This window comes from Lissotriton helveticus, chromosome 3_1 (assembly GCF_964261635.1).
Source record: "Lissotriton helveticus chromosome 3_1, aLisHel1.1, whole genome shotgun sequence".
Classification (NCBI taxonomy): domain Eukaryota; kingdom Metazoa; phylum Chordata; class Amphibia; order Caudata; family Salamandridae; genus Lissotriton; species Lissotriton helveticus.
Window position 1 is genome coordinate 554,174,466 of NC_136061.1, and position 25,834 is coordinate 554,200,299.

The window sequence follows — 25,834 nt, forward strand, 5'->3', positions numbered from 1 at the left end:
ATTCAAAGTCTTTATTGCAGACCCAAGCAGCCGCATACATCACAATAGATAGAGTAAGCTCTAAAACAGAACAATGGCAACACATAAATCCCATGAGACAGCAATAATCTACCTCTTTTAAATGAACAGTCCAAGAAAGGAAGAACTTCAATAATGTCTTAAATCCAGGTTAAACTTGAAATGTAGAATGAATGAAGAAAAATGAAGAATGACAACGATGAGTAAATGGATGATGAAAGGAAATCCAACGATGATAATGATGAGAAGCAGAAATCAAGGATTTTCTGAAAAGAGAAAATAAAAATAAGTTCCGAAAAAATAAATTACAGAAAGGCCAATCATTTTCTACAATACAACAATATAGCATTATAATCAAATGTAATGAACAATAATGCAGTAGCAAATGAATGCAATACAGTAAATCATTATAAATACCAATATTAATAAAACATTACCACCACCACCAGAGGGTGGGAGGGAGGGATAATGTCAGCCTCCGTGTCTTTAATGAAATCCAGATTCTCTAGACATGTTAATATGAGAATCGCAATTTCATAACAAGACCGGAGGCTACATTATGCATGTTGGTAGCTTTCCAAAACAACATTAGGCATGTGCTCAATGGGTTTACAATAATGACGAGCAAAGGTACTTGCATTAGACCAATCAGCAGCCTTAAGGATGTCATCTAACTTACCTCCAGACCAGAGAGACTTACTGGCCATAGCGCCTCTTAAAGAATGAGCTTGAAATTTGTTTAAGTCAACACCAGCAAGACTCATAGCAGTTTTAATCCACCTAGCGATAGAAGCGGAGGAAATTCCTTAATGGGGTTTAAAAAAAGAGATAAGCAATTGAGTGACACCTTGAGAACGGAGAAGAACCATCATTCGATCATATTCTTTCATGCACTCCCGAACGCAGAGTTTAGAGCAAAGGTCAAAACGAGGATAAAAGATAGTCAGACATAGTCTTAATCCTCCTAAAAATATCAAATTTAAAGACAAAGACATTGTAAGAATGTCTTGAAATTTCTAGAGCTTTGACTTCGGAAGCTCTTCTGCAAGAAATTAGACACAACAAAGTGGCTAATTTAATAGAAAGATTTTTTCTGTTCAGAAGTGAGTTAGGAGGCCAATTGTTGAAGAGATCAAGAACCAAATTGACGCCCCAAAGGGTCTCATACTTGGCTTTAGGGGGGTCTCCTTAAACTGATACTTTTCATAACTCTACAGATAATAACATTTTTACCAATAGTTTTCCGACTGATGAGAATATGACCGGCAGATATAGCAGATCTATAACAATTAAGAGATCTATAACTCAGCCCTCTATCAAACTGTTCAACCAGGAAGTTGTCTATGTCAACAATAGGGGCCTCCAAGGGATCCAGGTCCCTTTCCAGGCACCAATGTACCCATACTCTCCAGATACTATTGTATCTGTAGTGTGTGCCAGGTGCCCAAGATTCTCTGAGGAGGGCTGAAGCTGACTCCGAAAGTCCTGAGATTTCATTAGATCTCCTGACACTTTCCAGGCAAGAAGGGATAAACTCTCGTTCAGAATTAAGGGGTGAATTCGACCGTCTATGTTGGTGAGAAGATCTTCTAGGGAAGGAATTAAGAAGGGGACACTGCATGACAGTTCCAGAATGGTCGGGAACCAAGCTTGAGAGGTCCAGAAAGGAGTTATCAAAACGAGGCAAGATTGTTCTTGTCTCACTTTCTGAAGGACCCTCTGAATCATCGCAAAGGGGGGAAAAGCATATACCCACGACCTCTTGAGAAGGGCCTTTGATTGTAATGGCCGGAAGATTGGTCAAGTCTTCCGGCCCGTCCAAAAAGGTTGTTGTTATTAAAAACCTTGCACATGTTCTGTTGCGCCTTATCAAGAGCGGTAAAGGTGGAAACATATTTTCCAACAGATTTAATTAGGTCCTCTCCAAATAGAAGGCCCTTAGGATTTTTGGAGGGTTCTTTATCGGCCAGATCTCCTAATTTTGGATTTATCCTAGTAAGGACAACCCTACGTCTCTCAGAATTAATGGAAGCGTTAGCATTCCCCAGGAGGATAATTGCTCTCTGGCTCCAACCTCTGATCATTTGGGTATCCAATGGAGTACCGTTGATGTGGGACTCCTCTGCCGAGTCCAGGACTCTGGCTAGAGGCCCCAGAACATCCAGGAGACCGTCCTGGCATCCTTTAAAGGATTTTTCTACTCCTTTCCTTGGGTCATGCCAAAGTTTGAATAAAAACTTTATAAGTTCTGGGTCTAAATTAGGTGTATAACAAAAGTTGTCCTTCAAGGAAGGCCTTGAGCACTCAGCCCTGAGAACGTTTCGAGTCCCTCTGTCAAGGAGGTTTCTGAGCCACTTTTTGATACATTTTGAGACATGATCTTGAGGTACCCAGTCTGAACTCCTGGGATGTTTAAGATTTTGTGGCGAAAGCATCTCTTCCCCCAAGGGGTCGAGGATCTTGCTTTTGGATGAGGAAGGTAGATCATCCATAAATTCATCAAAGTCCTCTTGATTATCGTTAAGATCAAAGACATATTCATCTATGAATTCAGAGGAATTAATCGGCACGTCATCCTCCATATCAAAATTTGTGCCGCCAAGGGCACCCTGGGTGTTAAAGGTGCGAAGGCCTCCACTGTTAGATGAGGTGCCAAGACCTCCATTGTCTGTTGAGGTGCCAGGACCTCCCGAATGGTTGCTTTCAAGGTGATTACTCTTCTTAAGTCTCTTAGCCTTTGGGTTTCCATTAAACTGAGGGTGGGGATGAGTAACGTCTTCCAAAGGGAGTGGACGTTTAGAAGCCATCAGCTCAGACAAGCTTTCCATCATGCAGGACTTAACCTCCATGTGGAGCATTGCCTTAAATGACCCCTTGTACAGACCTGGGGTAGGGGCCGAGGCCCCATCAGAGTCCGATTCAGACATGATAGGGTAACTGTTAGTGAAAATAACAAGGCTTTAAATTAGGTAAGTAAATAAGCCTTTTGATAATATCATAAAAGGCAAAAGGAAATATTCGATAAAATAGATGCAGAGTTAATAACAAATGTCTTCCTTAAAATCAGATCAGTAAATGCCTTCAAGTAAGAGTTAATAATAAGACTTAGTCTCTTTATGAGGGTATATGACAAAAAGTCATGTATGGCAAATGTATTGTATGCCAGAACAAACGAGCCAAATTGAGCTTAATATGGCAGAATTAAACTAAACGGTCAAACCACGAAGGAGAAACAGCTGATCGTAAGAATAAAACGCTCTAGCACGATCAGCTGTTGTCATGGGGACCCTGTGTGAGCAAGGAGATCGAGGAAAGTACCTTGGCAACGATAAAACGCAACGCGTGTGTTGCCCATGGTCTTTCCATTAATCCAACAGTATGGGAGACGTGGAAAAATGAAGGGGAAGCCAGAATCGAGCGGAGACACGTCTGCTACGGAGAGGGGGAGAGGAGCGCTTTCAAACAACACCTAAGGGTAAGGAGAGTGGAGTGCTAGGACAACCTTGGGGGGGGGTTGAGAAGAGCGGAAAGGTTTCCGATATTTAGAAATGAGGCCGCGTGAGTAGAGTTGCCTCAGCCGATTGAGACGGTGGATCAAATAAACACTCGAAGCCAGAAACGAGTGAAAGGAAGGAGCGCTTAAGGCGCGAGCGAGTTCAGAGGCAAAAAAGCGGTACAAACAGTGAAAAGAACCAATAATGAGCTAATTGAAAGCGATGCAAAAAGGGGCATTTATAAAGATGAAATTTAAGCACAGGGGAAAGAAGATACGCACGTATAGGGCGAAGAAGGGAAAGATCTCCATAAATTGGAGATTAGTAGGGAAGGGGTGTGGGAGGGGTGGGGTGTAGGCCACTCTACAAAGAAACACACCCTGAAAACAGAAAAGGTTAGAAAAGGCAATATAACAAACAATCCACCAAAGTCAAGGTAAATAAGTAAGAGCCAACTTATCTGCTTGGAGCTGCATTTAAAAGAGGCAGATTATTGCTGTCTCATGGGCTTTATGTGTTGCCATAGTTCTGTTTTAGAGCTTACTCTATTGTGATGTATGCGGCTGCTTGGGTCTGCAATAAAAGACTTTGCATAATGTAGCCTCCGGTCTTGTTATGAAATCCAGTTATCCTTATTGTCCTGCTTGCACTGTATCCATTTAAGTTCATCTTTATGTGTGCATAATGTTCCAGAAGGAAGGGAAGTACAACTGGGGAGAGGAGTTGGCCTAACGGCAAGGAAAGTCGGCCTCGAATCGGGGAACCAGGTTCGAGTCTCGGCAATGGTGCTGAACATCCTGTGATTCTGGGCAAATCACTCAATCTCCCAGTGCTCAACAAAAATGAATGTGTCCTCATGTATCTATACTTGGGATTTTCCTGTTCTTCTCTCCCTCTGAATTGAGGAATCCATATGGCAGAATGCTTTTTGATTCGTTATTTGTTTAGTGGTAGACCTTAAACAGCTTCTGGCTATTGATTAGATAGGGATCGGCGTCCACTGAATTCATGATTCACATTTATTTGCACTTTGTGTATTTCAAATTGATAGACTAAACATTATCTTTTTGCCTTCTGTAAATATTCTTTAGTTTTAATAAACCTTCATGGATTGTACTTTGAACCTTGTCTCATGTGGATTTTTCAGTATGAATTTTCATATGAGAACTGTCCAGGTTTGCATGAAGTATTAGGGCTCTCACCTTTTCAGAGTCACATATAGCCCCAATCCATCAATCTGCCCTCTTAATGCTGAAAAGCACCACAACGTGTCCCAGTATGAAAGGAGCATTGGTTGGCTGTAACTTTATTACCAGTAATGCTTAAAGTATTTTTTCTTAAATATAAACAATATTCTACCTAAAATCAAAGAAGTACTGAACAAAAGGGAATTCACATTCCTAGCTGGTGGTCTGTTGTGCACACCCACTTCTGACTTCTGGCCTGGGTAAGCCAATGATTTTTATTTCAAAGAAACATCACACAATAGCTCAGAAAGGGATGACATTTTTACAGCGAGGCATCCAGATCACAGCTGTAACTAGCCCCTGTGAGTACAAACTTCATTTGAGCGAAGAGACCACCCAGCCAACAGCCATATGGGGCTAGAGCAGATCAGGACTTGGAAGTGGAGGTTCTTATTTATGACTAGTGGGAGTAATTGAACCAGCTTAAGTTTGTCTTTAGAGACTTTGTGAGCTCAGCACAAGCAAACAAATATTCCACCATTTTGAAGGTTCTGCAATGAAAGGGACTTAAGGATAGACTTCATATGACAGCATATCAACAGGACAGGATCTCATTGGTGCACAACGAGGTGGGGATAACTGGTGTGACCTTTTAAAATGAAATTTTTGACTCATTTCCAGCAAAGAGCTAATTCAAATAGAAGATATAAAATAGAAGACATTCTACATTGACAAATTCCAGAATGTTTGGCACAGTTTCTAGCTCTTCAAACCATTTAACAAAAAGCTCCTCCAGGGATTCTGGTGCTAATTCTTGCTGTCCCCAAGATTATAGGGCTCCAGATGTGGTCAGTGAAGCCAACTTGTCCTAGTGGAAGTTCTCTTTTGTTGTTCGAGATTAGACAAAGTGCGGGAATTAGCAAACTGTAGACACCTGAGATAATCATCTGAACATTTCTCATGCCTGCTCTTGTGAAACTACTGCTGCGAGGCTGAGGAGAGCAAACGTTACAAATGCTGATCGTGTTGCCACACAAAAGGCGAAGGTTATATTAAGCTAATTAATATATATCCCACAATTACTGCTGCAAAGACACTTTGCTGAAAATAACATGCTTTTTTTTGGTAAACTGTTTTTATTTAATTTTTTGGGGTATTTAACAAACAACCAAAACATCAGCAGGAACATATGGTACAGGACAGGTTCAACATCATGTACATTAAGTATTGACACCAATACAACCAAGGGTACATTCATGTGGTAGCTTCTCCCACATCTCTCCTTCTCGCTCCCATCCCGCACCAGGAGTGGTCCAGGCACGTTATACATTCTTAGGGCCTATGTTATGCTGCCTAGCTATTTTGGGTCTAGCGTGGAATGCTGTGTCATATGTGTCCCATCCTCCATCATGTCCAGACCATAATACCGCAGCCAGGGCTGCCAAACCTTCTGGAACTTCTTGGGGCACCCTCTGGCCGTGTATGTTGTTTTTTCAGCCCCCATGTAAAGGTCCATACTGGCCCGCCATTCTGCCATGGCGGGTAAGTCCACCTGTCCCCAGTACTTGCAATATCACACTTTGCCACTATGAGGCTTAAGTTACTCAATAGGAGTTTATATCTGGGGACGACAATGTCAGTGGAGAAGCCCAATAGGATATATTTAGAGTCCATGGGAATCTGGGTTTCTAGTATGCTATTTAGTTCCTGTATTATATGTAACCAGTATCTGTGTATTAGTGGGCTTTCCCATAAAGTATGTATGAAGGAACCGCTGTCTTTTTTACAGCATAGACAGTAAGGCGTTTCTGTTCTGCCCATTGTGTGGAGTCTCACTCTATCATAGTAGACCCTATGCAGGACCTTAAACTGTATCAGTCGCAAGCAGAGCTTAATCGCTACCTCCCTCAGGTGCATCAGTGCAGCTTCCCATTCAATATCTTCTAGAGGGCCTTTAGTTTCTTCCCAGCGACTTCTGTGTTTTAGCAATCTATCAGATATATTATTTATCAACGTTTGGTATGTCCAAGAAACGGCCTTCAAGGGTATCTCTTCCTGCAATAATAACCCTTCCAGTGGTGCATATTCAGGGATATCTGTAATATCGGGCTTTTGTGTTCCCCAAGCGCACCGGAGTTGCAGGTACTTGTATCGCTGTGTGATTGACAGACTATACTCTGCTTGGAGGTCTGTGAAAGTAATGAAGTTCCGTTTCCTGATTATATCTCCTAATGTTGTGATCCCCACTGTGTACCAGTGCTAAAGCCCCATAGTTTTGAAAGCTCCGGCAGTCGGTTACCTTCCCACATCGGTGTAGACCTAGTCAGTCGTTTGTCCCACTGCATTTGTTTTTCCGCCCCTTTCCTGGCTTCAATTGTCCTCTGTGTCGCTGAGAGCAAGCCTCTCACCCCGCTCCGCCATATAGGTAATGTAGATGGGAATGTTTTTGGAATTTAAGCCTTTCCAAGGCATATGTCGGGTAGTCTCTCGGAGCATGACCCCATTAGTTAATAACTATTAAATGTGCTCCCCGATAATAGGCTTGAATATCCGGCAGAGCTATGCCTCCATTATATTGACTGCGCTTTAGCATTTGTAGTGCAACTCTGGGGGGCCCCCCATCTCATAAAAAAGTACGCAATTGGTCGTTTATTGCCCTGAAGATCGTTTCTAGGATCTTACAATATGTGTCTTGGAATATATATAATGCTTTGGGGAGTGTTATCATCTTGTACATGGCTGCGTTCCCTAACAGCGTCAGAGGAGGACGCCTACACCTGACCACATCCTCACGGAATTCAGCCAGGACACTCTTGATGTTATGAGTGAGGCAGTCTGTCACATTTGTAGAGATGAATAGACCTAGATACTTAAAGCTTTCTTCTGTTACCCGGAGGCACTTTGGAATTACATGTGAGTCTACGGGGCTTCCTACCGGATAGAGATTTGATTTTCACCAATTAATGTTATACCCTGCATGTTTACCATAGTCCTTTACTAGTTGGAATGTCAACGGGAGTGTCGTATCTGGGTTGGTGACATAAAGCAAGATGTTGTCAGCATATAAGGAGATTCTCTCATCTCTTAGCTGGTCTTCGTCATCTTGGAACCCCCTTAAGCCTGGATGGGTTCTGATCTGCCATGCCAATGGCTCCAGGACCAATGCAAATAATAGGGCCGACAGAGGTTAGCCCTGTCTAGTCCCCCGTTGAATTGTGAAGGCCGCTGATTTAATCCCATTGACTCTAACTTGTGCTCTGGGATTGGTGTACAAGAGTTCCACCCATGTCCTGAATTCCGGTTCAAATCCCAACTTTACCAGGACCTGTCTCATGAACAGCCAATGGACTGTGTCAAAAGCTTTTTCTGCATCTAGGGATAAAATAATATGTGGGGTAGACCTCTCTTTCACAGTGTCTAGCCAATTGGCTAGTGTAAGTAGGTTGAGACGCGTGGCCCGTCCGGGCATAAAAACAAAAACATGAGAGGGAAGTTCACAGTTTTCTGTTTTGATATATATGATGATGGCTGTATGTGTGTGTGCCTGAAAGTATGAGTGGGTTTTTGTATATAATGTTTTATTGCTTTTTGTGCTGGGCTAATATTGTTATGTACCCTATTGACTTTGGAAAAAATTCTATTTGAAGAAATGACATTTTTTTTTATGAATGCTTTTTTAGCAAGAAATATATGAAAATAAAATAAAATGATTTGATACCCTACGACGTTTCTGTGGGCAATTGTCTAAATGTCTTTGAACGCTTTAGTCCTTTAGAGTTATGGGAACTTCCCTCTCATGTTTTTGTTTTGATTGAACTCCCTGGTGGGTTGTTCCCCTTATCCTTTGATTAGGTTCAGGGTCCCTCTCTGTTTTTCATACCGTCCGGGCATAAAGCCTGACTGGTCCCGGTGACCCAGTGAGGTAATTACTGGTAGAAGCCTCGTCGCTAGGATGGATGCTAAGAGGTTAGTTTCAACATTTAGTAACGAAATAGGGCGGTAGGAGCCGCATTTGTCTAAGGGTTTACCGGGTTTCAGTATAACTACCACCGTGGCCAGGCGGAGATCTAGTGGTAGCATCCCTTCCTCCCATGCTGCCAAGAACATGTTTAAAAGGTGAGGGACTAATAAGGTCAGGTTCTGCCTAAAAAGTCAGCTGGCATCCCATTGGCCCTGGTATTTGCCTGGATTTTTGCTTAGCTATGGCTTCCTGTACTTTGATTAGGGTGAGTTCTGCCTCTAGGCCATCACTGTCATCCTGCCCCAAAGTGGGCATATCTATGACATCAAGGTAGCTTGTTATTTTTGTCTCCTCCACTAGTGGTCTAGACCTGTAGAGGTCTGCGTAAAAGCGTGTGAAGACGTCTGCTATGGGGCGTGTTCATCTTGGATGTGGGTCACCCAGCTCGCCTCCCTGTCTTTTTGACCCAGCCAAGCCAAAAGTCATCCCGCCCTATCCCCGGCTTCATAGAGCCTATGATGTGTGGCTGGTATATGGGTCTGCACCTTCCGCTCCCCCAGGGCATGGAGCTTCCCACGCGTGACCACCAGTTGTCGTAGTATAGTGAAAGGATGAAGAACAATCCAAGTGAATTAAAGTTCTTTATTTTAGTACAAGAAAGGATGTATCCAGTATAGCGACCGGACAGAGCGACAGCAAGTTACAACTGCCTCCAACCATTCCACATGCCACCATTCCAGGATGGAATATGAATCATGGCGGCATGTGCTACACTCAAAGATACACAACATTAATTAAAGGTACATGAGACCCAACACATCTTCCCCCTTAACATTTGAAACAAAATAATAAATAACATATAATTTTACAATTAAAGTACGAAGAAAAATTATAAAAACTATACATAATCTTTGTACTTGATGGGAGGTTTTCGTACACTTGCAGAAACTCTGGTACCAGGTTTATCGTGTGTGATAGCAGATCCATGATGTGCTGAAACTGGCACATTTTTCGGTTCCAAATCTGAGTTAACATGCAAACCTTGATTACCGGATTCATCATGTGAAGATCCCGGCACACTTTAATTTTGCATGCCAGAGTTGCCATGCAAACTTTGTTTAGACAATCTTTCCGTGTTCCACCATTTTCCATCCTTTAACATCTCAGACCTGCCCCTTACAGAAACAATTTGTTTGGGACTCGAAAACTTGGAATGACCCTTGGCGATGTAACCAGGAAGCTTCACTCTAACCCAATCTCCTTCTCTGAAACTAACTTTTTTCCTTCCTTTAATTGGTTCCTTTGTAACGTGCTTACCCTGAGCTATGAGATAATTAGCCTTTACCAAATCAGAATTAATTTTGGGAACACTCAAATCACGCATCCAAGGTCTGACTAACTTGGAAGAGGCTGACCTCTCTTTTAATAAAGTAAAAGGAGAAACTTTAGTGGCTTCATTGGGAGTGGTACGCAAAGCCCAGAGTAAATTGGAAAGTTCTTTCTTCCAGTTCAAACCATTTACTATAGACAACTGAATGTTATCCTTTATAATTCTATTACAGCGTTCTACAAGGCCATTACTGCAAGGGTGATATAAAGAAGTAGTGATGTGTTTAACACCCCAATGAGACAAATATTCTTGAAATTCTTTCGACACAAATTGTACTCCATTATCCGTTACCAGTTCAATAGTAGCACCTTCCCTTAAAAACAAAGATTGAAGAAAAAACACCACTTCATCAGTAGTTGCAGCCCTTACAAATTTTACCTCTGACCACTTTGACCCGTAATCTATTAAGACTAGACCATACCTACATTTTTCATCCAAAACAAACCTATGGACCTATGATATCTAAAGCTAGTTTGACCCACGTTTTGTCAGGAACTGGAATGGCTTCCACCGGACTGGGAAAAGTCACTTGGGTTTTATCACTAGTGGCACATGAAATACAATCTCTTACAAAATGCTCTACAGAACGATTCATGCCTGGCCACCAAAGTATTTCCCTAAGTTTCCTTTTCATTGCTCTCATACCAATGTGACCTTCGTGAGCAATCCCCAAGACTTTACTCTGAAGAGATACCGGAACAACTAATAAATCTAGTCTCCTGAGCTTACCACACTCAAAATTCAATTCAGGCAAAACATGTTTAAAAGCATCTGTCTCCTCTCGTTTGGATGACCAACCTTTATTCAGCATAGCAATGATTTCTTGTAACACCACATCTTGGTGGACAGCAGATTTCCACTCTTCCTCTGAGATACACGTAAAATCTGAATCCACTAAGGAAGCTACAATACAAAATTCCTCCTCTTTGTTTTCGCTAGATTGTTCTGTGGCTAAAGGAAGTCTAGACAGACAATCAGCAAAAATGTTCTTTGCCCCGGGAATATACTCTAACTGAAAATGAACTTCCATTAACCTGTAATGCCACTTAGCAATACGTGGAGTAGCATTCCCAGCACCTTTGGTCGAAAACAAATTAACAAGAGGCTTGTGGTCCATTCGAATCGTAAATTTAGAACCCCATAGATATTGTCTGAAGTGATTAACACCCCACCAACAAGCGAAGGCTTCTCGCTCCACGACTGAATAAGTTGCCTCAGCACCCCTCAAAGTGTGTGAAGCGAATGCTACAACTACTTCTTTTCCATCTCCTTTTTGGAGTAATACAGCACCTAGACCGTATTGGCTGGCGTCTGTAACTACAATGGAATGATCATGTGTGTTAAAATGCTGTAAAGGAATGGCATTACTCAACTCCAACTATATAGACTGAAATTCATTCTCAAGATCATTAGGCCACTCAATTTTTCTTCATGAGTTATCTCAAACCATGTGTTTTACTGCTACAGTTAGGTATAAATCTGGCATAAAACTCTAACATACCAAAAACTGATCAAAGTTGATCTTTGTTCTGGGGAGTGGGAAAACACTTTATAGCAGAGGCCAAATCTTCTTTGGGTTCTACTCCCTTCGCTGATAATTTGTAACCCAAATAGTTTACTTCCTGTACTGCAAATTTGCACTTCTCAGCTTTTATAGTTGCACCACGATCTGCTAAAATGGATAGTACAGTAGCCAGAGTTTTTTCATTAGATTATGTGTCCTTTCCATAAATTAGCATACCGTCTTGAAAACACTTAACATTAGGTACATTGGCAAACATGGACTCCATTACTCTCTGGAATATAGCTGATGCCGATGCTAGCCCTAAGGGCATTCTTTTAAAGCGATAAGCACCAGAAGGCGTAACAAATGAGGTAAGATGACAACTATAGTGAATACCTTTGCACCTTCAAGAGAACCTAGCATTTCCGTGATGTTCGGAAGGGGATGTCTATCTACCCATATTCTGTCGGTAAGATCTCTCAAATCGATGCACATTCTGAGTGCTCCATTGGGTTTTCTAGCTAGAACGACTGGAGAAAGCCATTCTGAGCTTTCAAATGGTTCAATTATCTTTTGTTTACATAGGGAATCTAGTTCCAGGGATAATTCTCTTCTCATGGCTAAAGGAACCCTTCTAGATTTGTGCACCTCTGGTTGGGCATCATGCTTAAGGATGATTTGATGGGAAAAACCTTTTATCTTACCCAGAGTTTCACAAAACACAGTTGGAAAAGCAGATATCCAATCATGAGAATTTATGGTGCAAACAGGTACAAAATGATCTCTGAGGAGGACTTGTTCCTCACTGTTGGGATCTAAAATTATATCCACATTTTTCTGTTCCAACCAACCCATAAGTGAAGATTTATCACAGCAACATACACAGTAGCTGGAGTCGAACGCTCTTTGAAAGTTAAGGTACAATCAAATTCACCTAAAACTTCAACAGATTTACCACCATATGCTACAGGTTTGATGAATGAATTCCTTAAGGAAATACCAGATGATTTTAATTTGTGCCACTCTTCAGGACCAAATAATGGGAAAAAGGAACCTGAATCAGCCATCATAGCAATTTGATTACCATGTATTACCACTTGACAATGAGGAGGCTTAATGTTTCAAAATTGTAGTTTCGAAATCTGCGAAACACCTTCCTCAAAAGTGTGAGTGGATAACATGTTTTGAGACTCAGTAACACACATTTCATGAGCATCAGGCAACATCATAATTTCATTACCATCCTCACTGTCCGAACTGGGATCGGGCTCAGGTTTGGCCTCAATAGCCAGAATTTTCTTAAAGGAAGATTTGACATTTGGATTGGAACTAGCATACGTTGGTTTTGATTTACAAACCTTAGAAAAGTGGCCTTTCTTTTTGCATTTAGCACAGAATTTGTTCATGGCAGGACAAAAAGGAGCATTTCCCAAATGATTTCTGCTACCACACCTATAACATTCAAAAGTTTTACATTGTATGTCATACCTAACATCTTTCTTGACTACAGTCTTGTCTATAGCTGGGGTAGGTGCCTTGGTGTCTAAAGCTACTTGATCCATATACATGGCAGTTGATTCTATATTTTTTGCTATTTCCAAAGCTATATCAAAAGTAAGATCCTGTGTAATTAGCAACTTTTCTTGTATCTTTTTGCTATTTGTTTTTTCAATAATTTGATCTCTTAACATTTCATCATGAAAAGTTTTATAATCGCATTTTGCAGCTAAAACTCTTAAATCACTTACAAACGTTTCAATAGATTCACCAGGTAACTGTTATGTAAATATATATAAAATGTATGTCTCTCCATAATAATTTTACACTTCTTTTTAAATCTAAGATCAAATACCTTTAAGGCTGATGCATATTCATCAATGGCATCGCCCTCACCCATGACGACAGAATGAAGATGTTCCTTCCTTCTGTACCTAAAGAGTGACGTAACAATGCAAATTTTTTCTTTTGAGTGAAAACATTTGCTTCAATGGCTTCTAAATAAGCCTCAAAACCCTCAAGCCACAATTCCATTCTAGAGGAGGGTTTCCAGGAGTGGAGAGAAAAGGAGGAGGTGGCGAAATAGATTGTTGCATTGTAAGAAAGAATTCTAAATAATATAAAATTAATTAAAATGGTATATGTCTTGAGGAGAAAGAAAAACAAAAATGCAGTTCTTGTTGAAAAGGAAATATATAGTTAACACAAATTAAATAGCAAAATATGCATAATAATGTACAATGTGGTTATGAAATGTAACTATGCAATAAATGTAAGCTATACATTCTAAGATTAGTGTGAAACAATGTTAAATATCTTCAAATAAAGAAAACTCCACTCAGAAGTAAGGTGTGTGCATCACCGACGAGCACGTAGGACCTTTCCCAACTAATGTGCTTTATACAGTTAATCCAACAATGAAAATGTTGAGAAGAAGAAACACTCCCAAAATGCTGATTAAAATGAAGTTGTATTAAAACATTTCCACAGCTAGAAGTCGACGATCAGCATGAAAATAGAGGAAATGCTGTGGAAATGAAAGTATTAGGTGAAAACAAGGCTTGAAACACGTAGCAGTCACTGTTGTTAGGGCAACAGTAAAAGCTTTGACGTTCATGTAGTAAAAACGCTTCGGCGTTGAATAGCTAGTTGCTTATATAAACAATGACATGACGTAAGGACGCTTCAATGTAGACATTTGATCCACTCTCTGTTTACGTTTGAACACAAGCGCGATTGCCATCACGCTTGACTGAGGAAGAGAATGCACGCGCTGTTTACTTTCAATGAGCAGCGCGAGTCCCTTCACGCCACTCCCTTCACGCTGAAATCAGGCGTTGAAAAGAAGTAAGAATGCACGCGCTGTTTACTTTCAATGAGCAGCGCGAGTCCCTTCACGCCACTCCCTTCACGCTGAAATCAGGCGTTGAAAAGAAGTAAGCACTCGTTATTCACATATAGAAATATTTGCAAGTTTAAAGTTATGTGCTGAAGGTCGTCCGGGCTCCACTTTAACACAACATTTATCTCCGTGCTTGGCTGCACACAAGTTATTTAAATTAAAACTGACAGCAAACTTTCCTTCGCGCTTGTTTATGCTTGCTCGAGTTTCCTTTAATTAACAAAACATTCCTTTACGCGCTTGGCTGCACATACGTTGTTTATTTTAAAAGTAACAGCTAATTTCCATTGCGCTTGGTTGAATTAATTCGAGCTTCGGCATAATACAGTTTATTTATAATTTGAAGATAATTCTGCCGTCACAGGTTATGAAAAACTGACATTAAGCAACACAACGCGAGTTCATAAGTCAATAATTCTTTTTGCTAGCAGTAAATAAAACATGCTGTAAGCTTGCGCAGGAGAAGGTCCTGAAAAATAATTGAGGTAAATGGAAAATTCCAAATCGTAACGATGAAGTTCTTACCAAGAATCGAGTTAAAGTGAACTCCAGAGAAGTAAATGCTGTCCAAAAGGTGTATACCCTTATAAATTGGTTCTGTGCCAGTCCAGGGTTCGTCCAATCGTTGCCAATGAAAGGATGAAGAATAATCCAAGTGAATTAAAGTTCTTTATTGAAGTACAAGAAAAGATGTATCCAGTATAGCGACCGGCCAGAGTGACAGCAAGTTACAACTGCCTCCAACCATTCCACATGCCACCATTCCAGCATGGAATATGAATCATGGTGACATGTGCTACACAACATTAATTAAAGGTATATTAGACACAACATATAGCCGCGTCAGTGTCTGGGGTTATACTCTTCTCTAACTCTGGGAGTTTGCACTCCAGAGTTTCTATATGTTGAGTGTCTTCCCGGCGTTTGCGAGCAATTACATCTTGTACCCTGCCTCTGAGTACTGACTTATAGGCCTCTCATAAAGTGGCCGCCGAGGATACCGAGTTCTCATTTTCCTGGAAGAATAGTGTGGTCTCCGCTTTTATGGCTCCCACTAGTGATATGTCATGGAGCTCCCAGGCATTCAGTCTCCATCCCGGGCATTGTCTTGGCCTGTACTGAGAGCCATAACGGTGAGTGATCAGAAATGCCCCGTGCCAAGTAGTCTGTCTTGTCAATCGTCTGGATTTCTCCTGTTGGGGCGAAGAAGTAGCCCAGTCTAGAAGAGACCCTGTGTGCCCCTGAGAAGAAGGAGTTAGTGCAATCTAATAAATGGTGGTGGTGCCAGAGGCAGGTCAGCCCTAACGACTTCAGAAAGTCTGCCAGCGGTGTGGGACCTCGGGTACATGGTGCTATCTGTGTGCGGTCCAGACTTGGATCTAGAACGTCATTAAAGTCACCATCAATGAGATGTATAGAGGATCCTGAGTCAAGTAATATCTTGGCTACCGCTTCCATCGTGCCGGGCTGTAATCGTGGCGGGCGTAGACACTGACAAGTGTAAATTCGCATTGTCTCCATGTTCCTTGAATGGCGACATAAGTTCCGTTAGGGTCAGTCCAGACTTTTGTTGTATGAAAGGGGAAGGTTTTCCTAATTAATATGGCCACGCCACGTGCCCCGGGGGAGAATCCCGCGTGTGCCAGTGTGGTGTAAAGTCCTCGGCCAATGAAAGCACAATGCGTACCGCACAGGTGGGTTTCCTGCAAGAAAACAACATCGGGATTAAGCCTTTTAATATACCTGTTGACTAACCCCCGCTTTATTATGCTACCGAGCCCATTGACGTTCCACATCAACGCAGTGTATGTGTCAGTGGTCAATGTATGTGGTTCTTATGATTGTCCTCTCGGGTGTCGGAGGGTACCTCTGCTGGTCCCCTATACTCTGACCCAGTCTGCTGAGTCCAAGATTCCTGCTGTGGAATACCTTATAACTAATATGAACTTCCAAACTGTGGAGTAACATTCCCCCTACGCACCTCCCCCCCACCTCCCTCTCCCCCCCTTCGGCCATTCTCTGACCCGTCAACATAACAACTCAACGTAAGGACGGTTTGAGAAGTCAGTAGTCCCACCCAGCCCGTCTAACTCCTAAACATTAAAACTATAACAATAAAGGATATCAAGTTTTCAAAATAATGTTCCTCCCAGGCAATGGCTGAGCCCAGTAGAGCCTGGGGAAGGGCTCCTGTGGCTATACAGTCATGTGTCCATGCCTCTATCTCAGCTTTCCTGGCCACCATCATCTTGCTGTTGTTGTGTGCCTTCTGCAACTAGTGTCCCCGCTGCTAGGGTCTCCATACAGTTGATTTCTTTAAGGAGCGGGTGATCGCTGTCGGTATCCACTAGGGATTCTTTGTCCTATTGATCCGTGTGTGTGCTGTCCCCCTGGTTTGAGTATCCAGTTCTGTCTTGCGTCTGCGTCGAGTGTCCGCCAGAAGTACCCCGCCGCTGTCCATATGGGGCGCAGCCACCGGGGTCCCGTCCATTTTTTATGTCCTTGCTTAAGTAGTCTTTTCCTTTTTATCCTCTGCGGCCTGGGTTCCGATCTCGGTGTCTCTTCCTTATCTTGCAGCTCACTGCTTTTCACTTTCTGTTGCAACCTTGGGTGCTCTTCGATCCAGGCCCAGGCTTCCTCAGGGTTTTGAAAAAACTGTTGTGCCTTGAACGATAACCTTCAGTTTGGCAAGGAACAGGAGCATGTATTGCACTTGCATGGCTCTCAGCTTGGCCTTTACGGAGTCAAATGTTCGTCTCAGTTTCTGTACCTCCCTGGAGTAGTCGGGAAAGATCATGATCTTCGCATTGGCCAGCTTAAGTTCCCCCATCCTCCGCGACTCCCTGAGTATAGAGTCGAGATCTTGATAGTTGAGGAATTTTTCTATTAGCGGACGCAGAGGGGCCCCCGGCGGGGGCTTTGCGCTCGGCCTCCTATGAGCCCGGTCAATGAAGAAGCAGGGCGAGCATTTCACAGCAGGGAGGAAATAACATGCTTTTATTTATGTCACTTTCACTTCCAAACTCATAGCAAAAATTTAATTGCAAATTATAAATATATAGATATGTTATATTGCGGTGGATGACACAGATATTTTGCTTGCTTGCAATTCATGGGCAATATGTAGGGTATCCCCACTTAATCTAGGGGTAGAACCTCTGGGTTGCTCGGGCTGTAGCTGTGTCATACCCGCCCCTCTACCCCTACCACGCATACCTGGCAGTCAACCCCAGGGCCGGTTGAAAATATTACAGCTTAATGTGAGGTCGCTGGCTAAACATTACTTAGAAATTTACGAACTTGTTACAGAGGAAGCTCCGGACCTGTTTTTCTGTGTGAGACGTGGTTAAGTGAGGACATGGTAGTTGATCCCAATTTAGCACTACCCTCTGGATAATCCATATGTACGATCAACAGGGAGTCCAGAGGGGTGGCATCCCAGTAATTTTTAAATCCGGTTATTCATGTTTGTTTATTAAGGAAGAAATTGAAGGCTGCAAATGTGCTTGTTTTAGGATTTCTGTGAGTCTTCATTTGACTCTATCAGGACTCCTGGTATACCGGCCTCCGGGGCCGGCTGCCAAGTTTAAAGATGCCCTCTTGGAAGTAGTTAGTTCATTTGCTATGGGAACGGCCAACATTAGCATTTTTGGGGACTTTAATCTGCATTTTGATTTAGCCCATGACAGTGCGATTTGCAGTCTACTTGCAGACTTGGCTGTATTTCAGCTGGACCAGTTAGTGTCTGGTTCTACGCATGTAGCTGGGCATCTGTTAGACCCTATATTTCCTAATATTCAGTCTTTTAGGGTGGAGATGCCTAAACCCATGGGCTGGACAGGCCACTCTTTGGTAGAAATGTCAGTTCCGCTCATTGAGCCTCTTAATTCAGACATCTTACAGCCGGTCTTTAAACGCCCCTGGCATAAGTTGAAGCTAGAGGACTTCCACGATTTCCTCGCTGCTAACCCTTTGGGACCGTTATATGACTCTGAGTCTGATTATGGCTCGTTATGTGACTGGATTAATCATGGTTTAGACTCCCTTATCCCTGCTAAATGGTTTAAGGGGCAAACTTCTACAACCAGTCCATGGTATAATGACTCTTTGATTGCTTTAAGGAAAGCATGTAAAAAAGCAGAACGGGAGTGGAGAAGGGATTATGATTCTGAGAAAAAGTTATGCTATCTCGCTAAAGTTAAGCAGTATCATAGAACCCTCTGCAAAGTTCGTGCTGCCTACTATGCTAGCGAAATTAAGATGATCCTAATCCAGCAAATTGCATTTTTAAGATTCTTAAAGATCTTAGGACTAGGAAAGTTACGGTGCCCGTTATATCGTCCGCAAAACAGTGTGATGATTTAGCTACCTTTTTCGTTGAAAAGGTGTGCGCTATTTATCAATCCTTTCCTCAAGTCTCCACTCATTCTATCTCCTCGCCTTTGGGAACTGGGTCTCGGTCGACTTTGGCAGCCATTCCTTGTATGTCACAGGAGGAGTTCACTCGGCTGAGTGGTAAAATTAAAACTGGTTATCCTTCCGACCCTCTGAAGCCAACGAAGTTTAGGGAGTCACTTTCTATTTTTCGGGCTCCCATATGCCAAATAGTTAACTACTCCTTTTCCACTGCTACTGTTCAGGCACCATGGAAACAGGCATGGGTATCCCCCATTCTTAAAAATACTACGTTGAACCCAACAAAGCCTGAAAATTTTAGACCTATATCTCTTCTTCCATGGGTGGCTAAGATTGCAGAGGCACATGTCAACAACGTGCTTACACAGTTCCAGAATTCTAATAACATCTTGGATCCATCTCAGAATTGGTTCCGACCGGGTCACAGTACGGAGACGGCTCTCCTGGCCACTACTGAACATCTGCGGTCCATTCTTGATTCTGGTCAAAGTGCGGCACTGATCCGGTTAGATCTCAGTGCCGCCTTTGACATGGTCTCGCATGGCATCCTGCTTCAGCAGCTAGAGGAAGCTGGGGTGATTGAGTTGGCTCTGGAATGGTTCAGATCTTTTCTGACCGAAAGATCTTTCAGAGTGTCCGCTCCACCGTTTCTTTCTCAGGCCCATTCCATCGACCAGGGGGTAACCCAGGGTTCGGAGCTGTGCCCTTCATTGTTCAATCTTTATGTTTAGCGTTTAGCAGCTATCGCCAGGCAGTGAGATCTTATTATGGTCTCATATGCGGACGACACGCAGCTTGTTGTTACCTTGGCTGAAGGGTCTTCTCCGAATGCCTCTAGGTTCAGAGATGGTATGAAGGATGTAGCTGAGTGGATGGCTACCAATTGGCTGCAACTAAATGCCAACAAAAGGAATATGCTACTTACCAGTATGCATCTGTTCTTGGCATGTAGAGCTGCAGAGTTGTACACTTAGCAATAGATCGCCACCTGGTGTTGGGCTCGGATGATTGCAGGTTGTTGTCTTCTTGGAAGAAGTCTTTGTAGTCACGAGATAGGTGACTCCTCCCTTTGACAATACTGTGCATGGTCATCGACTCCATCCTCAGATTGTTTTTCGCCATGATGGGAAATGATGGAGTTAGTAGAAGTAAAGAGAAAGGATTTCCATGCGTGTGCATCTAAGTAAGATGAGTACTGGAATGGATACAAGTCCCAGGGAGGCGGGAGGGCGTGTACAACTCTGCAGCTCTACATGCCAAGAACAGATGCATACTGGTAAGTAGCATATTCCGTTCGAGGCATATGAGCTGCAGATTGTACACCTAGCAACATTGTGCAGCAGTGTCTCCCCTACCGGTGGTCGCTTGTATCTGTTGCAGCATACTAAAATAGTGTTTTAAGGACAGCTTGGCCTACTGCAGCTTGCTGCTTGGCTTGCCCGTCAACACAATAGTGTTTAGTGAAGGTATGTATGGTAGACCATGTTGCTGCCTTACATATGTCCTCTAGTGGTATGTTTCCTAAGAAAGCCATAGAGGCTCCTAGTTTGCGAGTGGAGTGCGCTCTAGGAGGAACTGTTAGTGTACGTTTAGCTTTTTGATAGCATATTTGAATACACGTTACAATCCATCTGGCAATTCCTCCTTTAGAGATGGGATTGCCTTTGTGTGGGGGAGAGAAAGGTACAAATAGTTGTTTTGTCTTTCTGAAAGATTTAGTCCTGTCTGTGTAGTATAAAAGAGCTCTTCTAACATCTAAGGTGTGTAAAGCCCTTTCCGCAACAGAGTCTGGTTTTTGAAAAAACACTGGTAACGCTACTGATTGGCTAAGGTGAAAAGGAGTATTCACTTCTGGCAGGAATTTTGGATTGGGTCTAAGAACCACTTTGTTAGGATGTATCTGAAAGAATGGTTCTTCTTTTGTGACTGCTTGTATTTCACTAACTCTTCTGAGAGAGGTGATAGCAACAAGGAAGGCAGTCTTCCATGTTAGAAATTGCAGTTCACACTTGTGTAAAGGCTCAAAAGGGGGACCCATAAGTCTTGTAAGGACCACGTTTAGGTTCCATACTGGTGCAGGTGGTAACCTAGGTGGGATTATTCGTTTTAATCCTTCCATAAATGCTTTTATCGCAGATACTCTAAAGATAGATAGATGCTGTCTATTTTGTAAATAGGCTGCAATTGCTGTTAGGTGCAGTCGTATGGAAGAATAAGCTAAGTTGGACCTTTGTAGGTGTAGAAGGTAGCAAATAATATTTTGGATGGAAACATCCAATGGATCAATGTGATTGTTGTTACAGTATATTGCAAATATTTTCCACTTAGCAGCATAACATGCTCTAGTGGTGGGTCTTCTAGCTTCCTTAATTATATTCATACAGTCTGGTGGTAAGTTTAAGTAACCAAACTCTAAGACCTTAGGAGCCAGATCGCCAAATTCAGTTGGCTTGGTTCTGGGTGCCTTATTTCTCCATGGTTCTGTGTTAACAGGGATGGCGTGAGCTGTAATTTCTGATGTGCAACCAGTGAGAGATCTAGTAGCGTGGTGAATCACGGCTGACGTGCCCATGTGGGGGCCACTAGTATTAGTTTGAGAGACTGTTGTCTGAGCTTGCGTACCACTAGTGGAATGAGTGGGAGAGGCGGAAAAGCGTACGCAAATCTGCCTGACCAGTTCATCCATATTGCATTCCACTCCGACCGTGGGTGTGGAAACCTGGCGGCGAAGGTTGGGCATTTTGCGTTTTCGTGGGTGGCAAACAGATCTATTTGTGGCTGCCCCCACATTTGGAAAAATGGTTGGAGAACCTGTGGGTGAAACTCCCATTCCTGAATCTGTTGTGACTGACGACTCAACAAATCTGCTATCTGATTGTGAATTCCTGGAAGGTGTTCTACAGTCAGGTGTATGTTTTGAGGGATGGCCCATCTCCAAATGTTCTGTGCAAGCTGGGACAGTTGCTGAGAGTGTGTCCCCCCCTGTTTTTGTATATAATACATAGCTGTCATATTGTCCGTCCGGATTAGAACAGCTTTGTTTTGTACTTGTACTTGAAAAGTCTTGAGTGCTAGGAAAATCGCTAGCAACTCTAAATGATTGATGTGGAACAGTTTTTGTTGGCTGTTCCATTGGCCTTGAGGTGTATAGTGCAGGAGATGGGCTCCCCATCCTGTGAGGGATGCCTCTGTTGTGAGCACTATTTGAGGAACAGGGTCTAGGAACGGCCGTCCCTTTGTCAAGTTTTTGGTGTTCCACCATTGCAGAGAGCGATATGTACGGCTGTCCACCAACACCAGGTCTATGAGCTGACCTTGAGCCTGATTCCACTCTTGTGCTAGACATTCTTGTAGTGGGCGCACATGCAGTCTTGCGTGAGGAACTATGAAGATGCAAGATGCCATCATGCCTATTAGTTTCATGAACACTCTGGCTTGAAGAGAGTGCTGGCATTGAAAAAGGGAGACTAAGCCCTGAATGCTTTGAATCCTGGCTTGACTGGGATACGCTAGAACTGCTGAAGTGTCTATGGTAGCTCCTAGATATTGGTGAACGTGCGAACGCTCTAGGTGTGACTTGGTGTAGTTTATTGTAAACTCTAAGTCGTGTAATGTTTGTATTGTTTGCTTTGTGTGTTGTACACACTGGTTGAATGATCTTGCTTTTATGAGCCAGTCGTCGAGGTAAGGGAAGACATGTATTTGTTGTCTCCTGAGATGTGCTGCTACTACTGCGAAGCACTTTGTAAACACTTGTGGTGCTGTTGTGACCCCGAATCGAAGGACTTTGAACTGATAGTGTTGTCCTTGTATGACAAATCTTAGATACTTCCTGTGCGCAGGATGTATAGGAACATGAAAATAGGCGTCCTTTAGGTCTAGTGTTGTAAGAAAGTCTCCCTGTTCTAGTAATGGGAGTACTTGTTGTAAAGTGATCATGTGAAAATGATCTGATTGTATGTAGTGATTTAGGGGCCTGAGGTCGAGAATCGGTCTTAATGTCCCGTCCTTTTTGGGTATTAGGAAATACAGGGAGTAGACTCCTGTTCCTTGTTCCTGTAAGGGGACCACTTGAATAGCATCTTTTTGTAGAAGTGCTAGAACTTCCTGTTGAAGCAGGGTTATGTGTTCTGTGGACATTGGACGCTGCCTGGGCGGTATGTTTGGGGGTGTTGCTGTGAGTTCTAGGCAGTAACCATGTTGGATAATTTGTCTTACCCAATTGTCTGTTGTGATGGAATTCCAGACAGGTAGGAACTGTGATAGTCTGCCCCCCACAGGAGTGGAATGCTGTAGGGGAGGCAGAGGGAAGTCACTGTTTGGGAGTGGAAGAGGAGCAGTTGTTGTTATTACCTCTACCTCTTCCCTTATTGTTGTTGCCTCTGTACCCACCTCTAAAGTAGCCTTTATTAGAGGGGGTTAGTGTATGTGTTTTAAAAGATGATGCGTTATCTGCGCCGGTCTGCTTGGAGCCTCCTCTATAAGAGGAGCGACGAAAAGAACTTCTAGTCTGGGTGGATTGTAATGCACCCATAGACTTAGCAGTGTCTGTGTCCTTCTTCATCTTCTCTAGTGTGTTATCTACTTCTGGCCCGAACAACTGGTTCTGATTGAAGGGCTGGTTCAGGATGGTAGTTTGTACTTCTGGTTTGAAACCTGAAATGCGTAACCATGCATGACGTCTGAGGATAACACTAGTGTTAACTGCTCTGGATGCTGTGTCAGCTACATCTAGTGCGCATTTAATTGAGGCATTAGATATTAGTTTGCCTTCTTGTAAAAGCTCTGCTGCCTGATCTTTGTATTGATCTGGTAGGTGTTCCATTAATTTTTCTAGTTGGTCGTAGTGAGCCCTGTTGTAGCGTGAGAGTAAGGCTTGTGTGTTTGCTATGCACCATATGTTTGTTGCTTGCGCAGCAATACGTTTCCCTGAGGCATCAATAATCTTTGATTATTTGTCAGGCGGGGGTGTGTCACCAAACGTTTGAAAATTGGCTCTTTTACGTGCATTTGACACTACCAAAGAGTCTAATGGCAGATGTCCCTTAATGTATACTGGATCAGCTGGTGCTGGTCTATACTTTTTCTCTATTCTGGGATTTAGTACCCTACACCTTACTGGATCTTTAAAAATGTCTGGTGCATTATTTGGTGTGAAATTATATGCATCATCCTCTTTGGGATATTCTGGGTTGACATCTTCATCCTCATCTAAAGGGTATGTATGTGTCTCTGGTACATCATCCCCCCCCCTCCTAAGTCATACTCTTCATCAGTGTGGTGTGATGATGCAGGAGATTGAGCAGGAGAGGTTATAGGCTCAATATAGGGAGTGATAGGAGAGGAAGAAGGTGAAGGAGAGGAAGGGTGCATTGGAGAAGTTGCACAATCCTTTTTGGCAGGAACCACAGTTGGAAGTGGTGTGTCTGCTGCTCTTTTCTTATGAGGAATTGCTTCCACATGTCTAGTTTTTGGATTAATATATACTTTTTTCTGTTTAGGATCTGGTCTTAACAGATCTTCCGCTTCTATAATCTTTATCTGCGTCGATTTCTTCGGTGCCGATAGTGGTTGTTTAGTGTCTTTTGCCTTGGGAGGAGTAATTGAGTCCTGTGGCAATTTCTTCGGTGCCGAAGGTGGTTTAGGCTTGTCTGTATCAGGCCTTGGAGTCTTTGGTACCGTTATGGAAGATTTCGGCGTGGAGACAGGTTTTGTTGGGCCTGCAGTGCCGGAATCTAGCTTCCCTTCTTTATTTTTGGAACCGGATGGTTTCGGAGTCGAAGCTTTCCGGTCAGTTACAGTTTTTGGCTTCGGCACAGACGTCTGTTTAGGTTTGGGTGCCGAAGAGGTTTTGGGCGCCGAAGGGTGTGTTAGCTTCTGTGCCGAAACGTCCTTCGGTGTCGAAGGATGTTTTGGTGCCAATGGAGGAGGTGGAATTGGCACTTGTGGTTTTTTCGGTGCCGAGGCACCGGAAGGCGTAGTCTTTTTCCTCTGAGCCGAGCCCGAAGGGTAAATTTCGGTCTCGACTGGGCCCCATGGGCGGAGTGCTGACCGTTGCCTTTGGTTTGGGCAGTGTCTGTTGTGCAGGTGCAGAGGTACTCACGGGTTGTCGAGATGGAATCGAATCGTCCAGGTCCTCTGCTCCCGATATAATCTGGAGATCAGGCGAGTCTTCCTCGGCGACAAGTGGAGCCTCGTCCTCGGAGATATCTTCGAGTGGGTTCTCGTCCTCGGAGACGTCTTCTTCGACGATCTCCTCTTCAAAGATGGCCTCCGGTGCTGGCGCTGATCTCCTCATCTTGTGTCGACAGGCCCTCTGATCCCGAATGGTCTTCTTTGATGGGAAGGAGGCACAGGCTGTGTAGGTCAACTCATCGTGTTCTGGCAATAGACAGAGGTTGCAAACCTCGTGATGGTCGCTATGAGGGAATTTTGCTCTACATACCGGGCATCTCTTGAATGGAGTTCTGTCCATGAGGCGTAGGCCGAATGGCGCCGATAGGCCCAACGGCCCGCGTCGACGCACCGGGATGTAGCTGGCGATGTCGAAAAGTTTATTCGATGTCGAACGTTGTTTGTCTCAAGTTTCACACTTCGCAAATGCCGAAAAGAGTCTTTTCTAGCCGGAGCGGAAAACTTTCATCCGAACCAAGTGGCGGAAAAAAACAATCTGAGGATGGAGTCGATGATCATGCGCAGTATTGTCCAAGGGAGGAGACACCTATCTCGTGACTACAAAGACTTCTTCCAAGAAGACAACAACCTGCAATCATCTGAGCCCAACACCAGGTGGCGATCTATTGCTAAGTGTATAATCTGCAGCTCATTTGCCTCGAACCTGTGGTTTTTTGGTCGGGAAGAACGCGAGCTTGTGGAGCGAGCATTTGTGGCCGTCTGTGCTGGGCGATATCCCCATCCCAAAGGTAGTGGTAAAAAATCTTGGGGTATGGATGGACTCATCTCTC

General features: G+C 43.3%; 1 protein-coding gene across 2 annotated transcripts in view; it reads right to left on the reverse strand.

The window, feature by feature from the left end:
• The window catches only part of LOC144822683 (peroxisomal bifunctional enzyme-like), a 465,075-nt gene that overhangs the window by 328,820 nt on the left and 110,421 nt on the right, over positions 1-25,834 (reverse strand). The window lies entirely within an intron of this gene.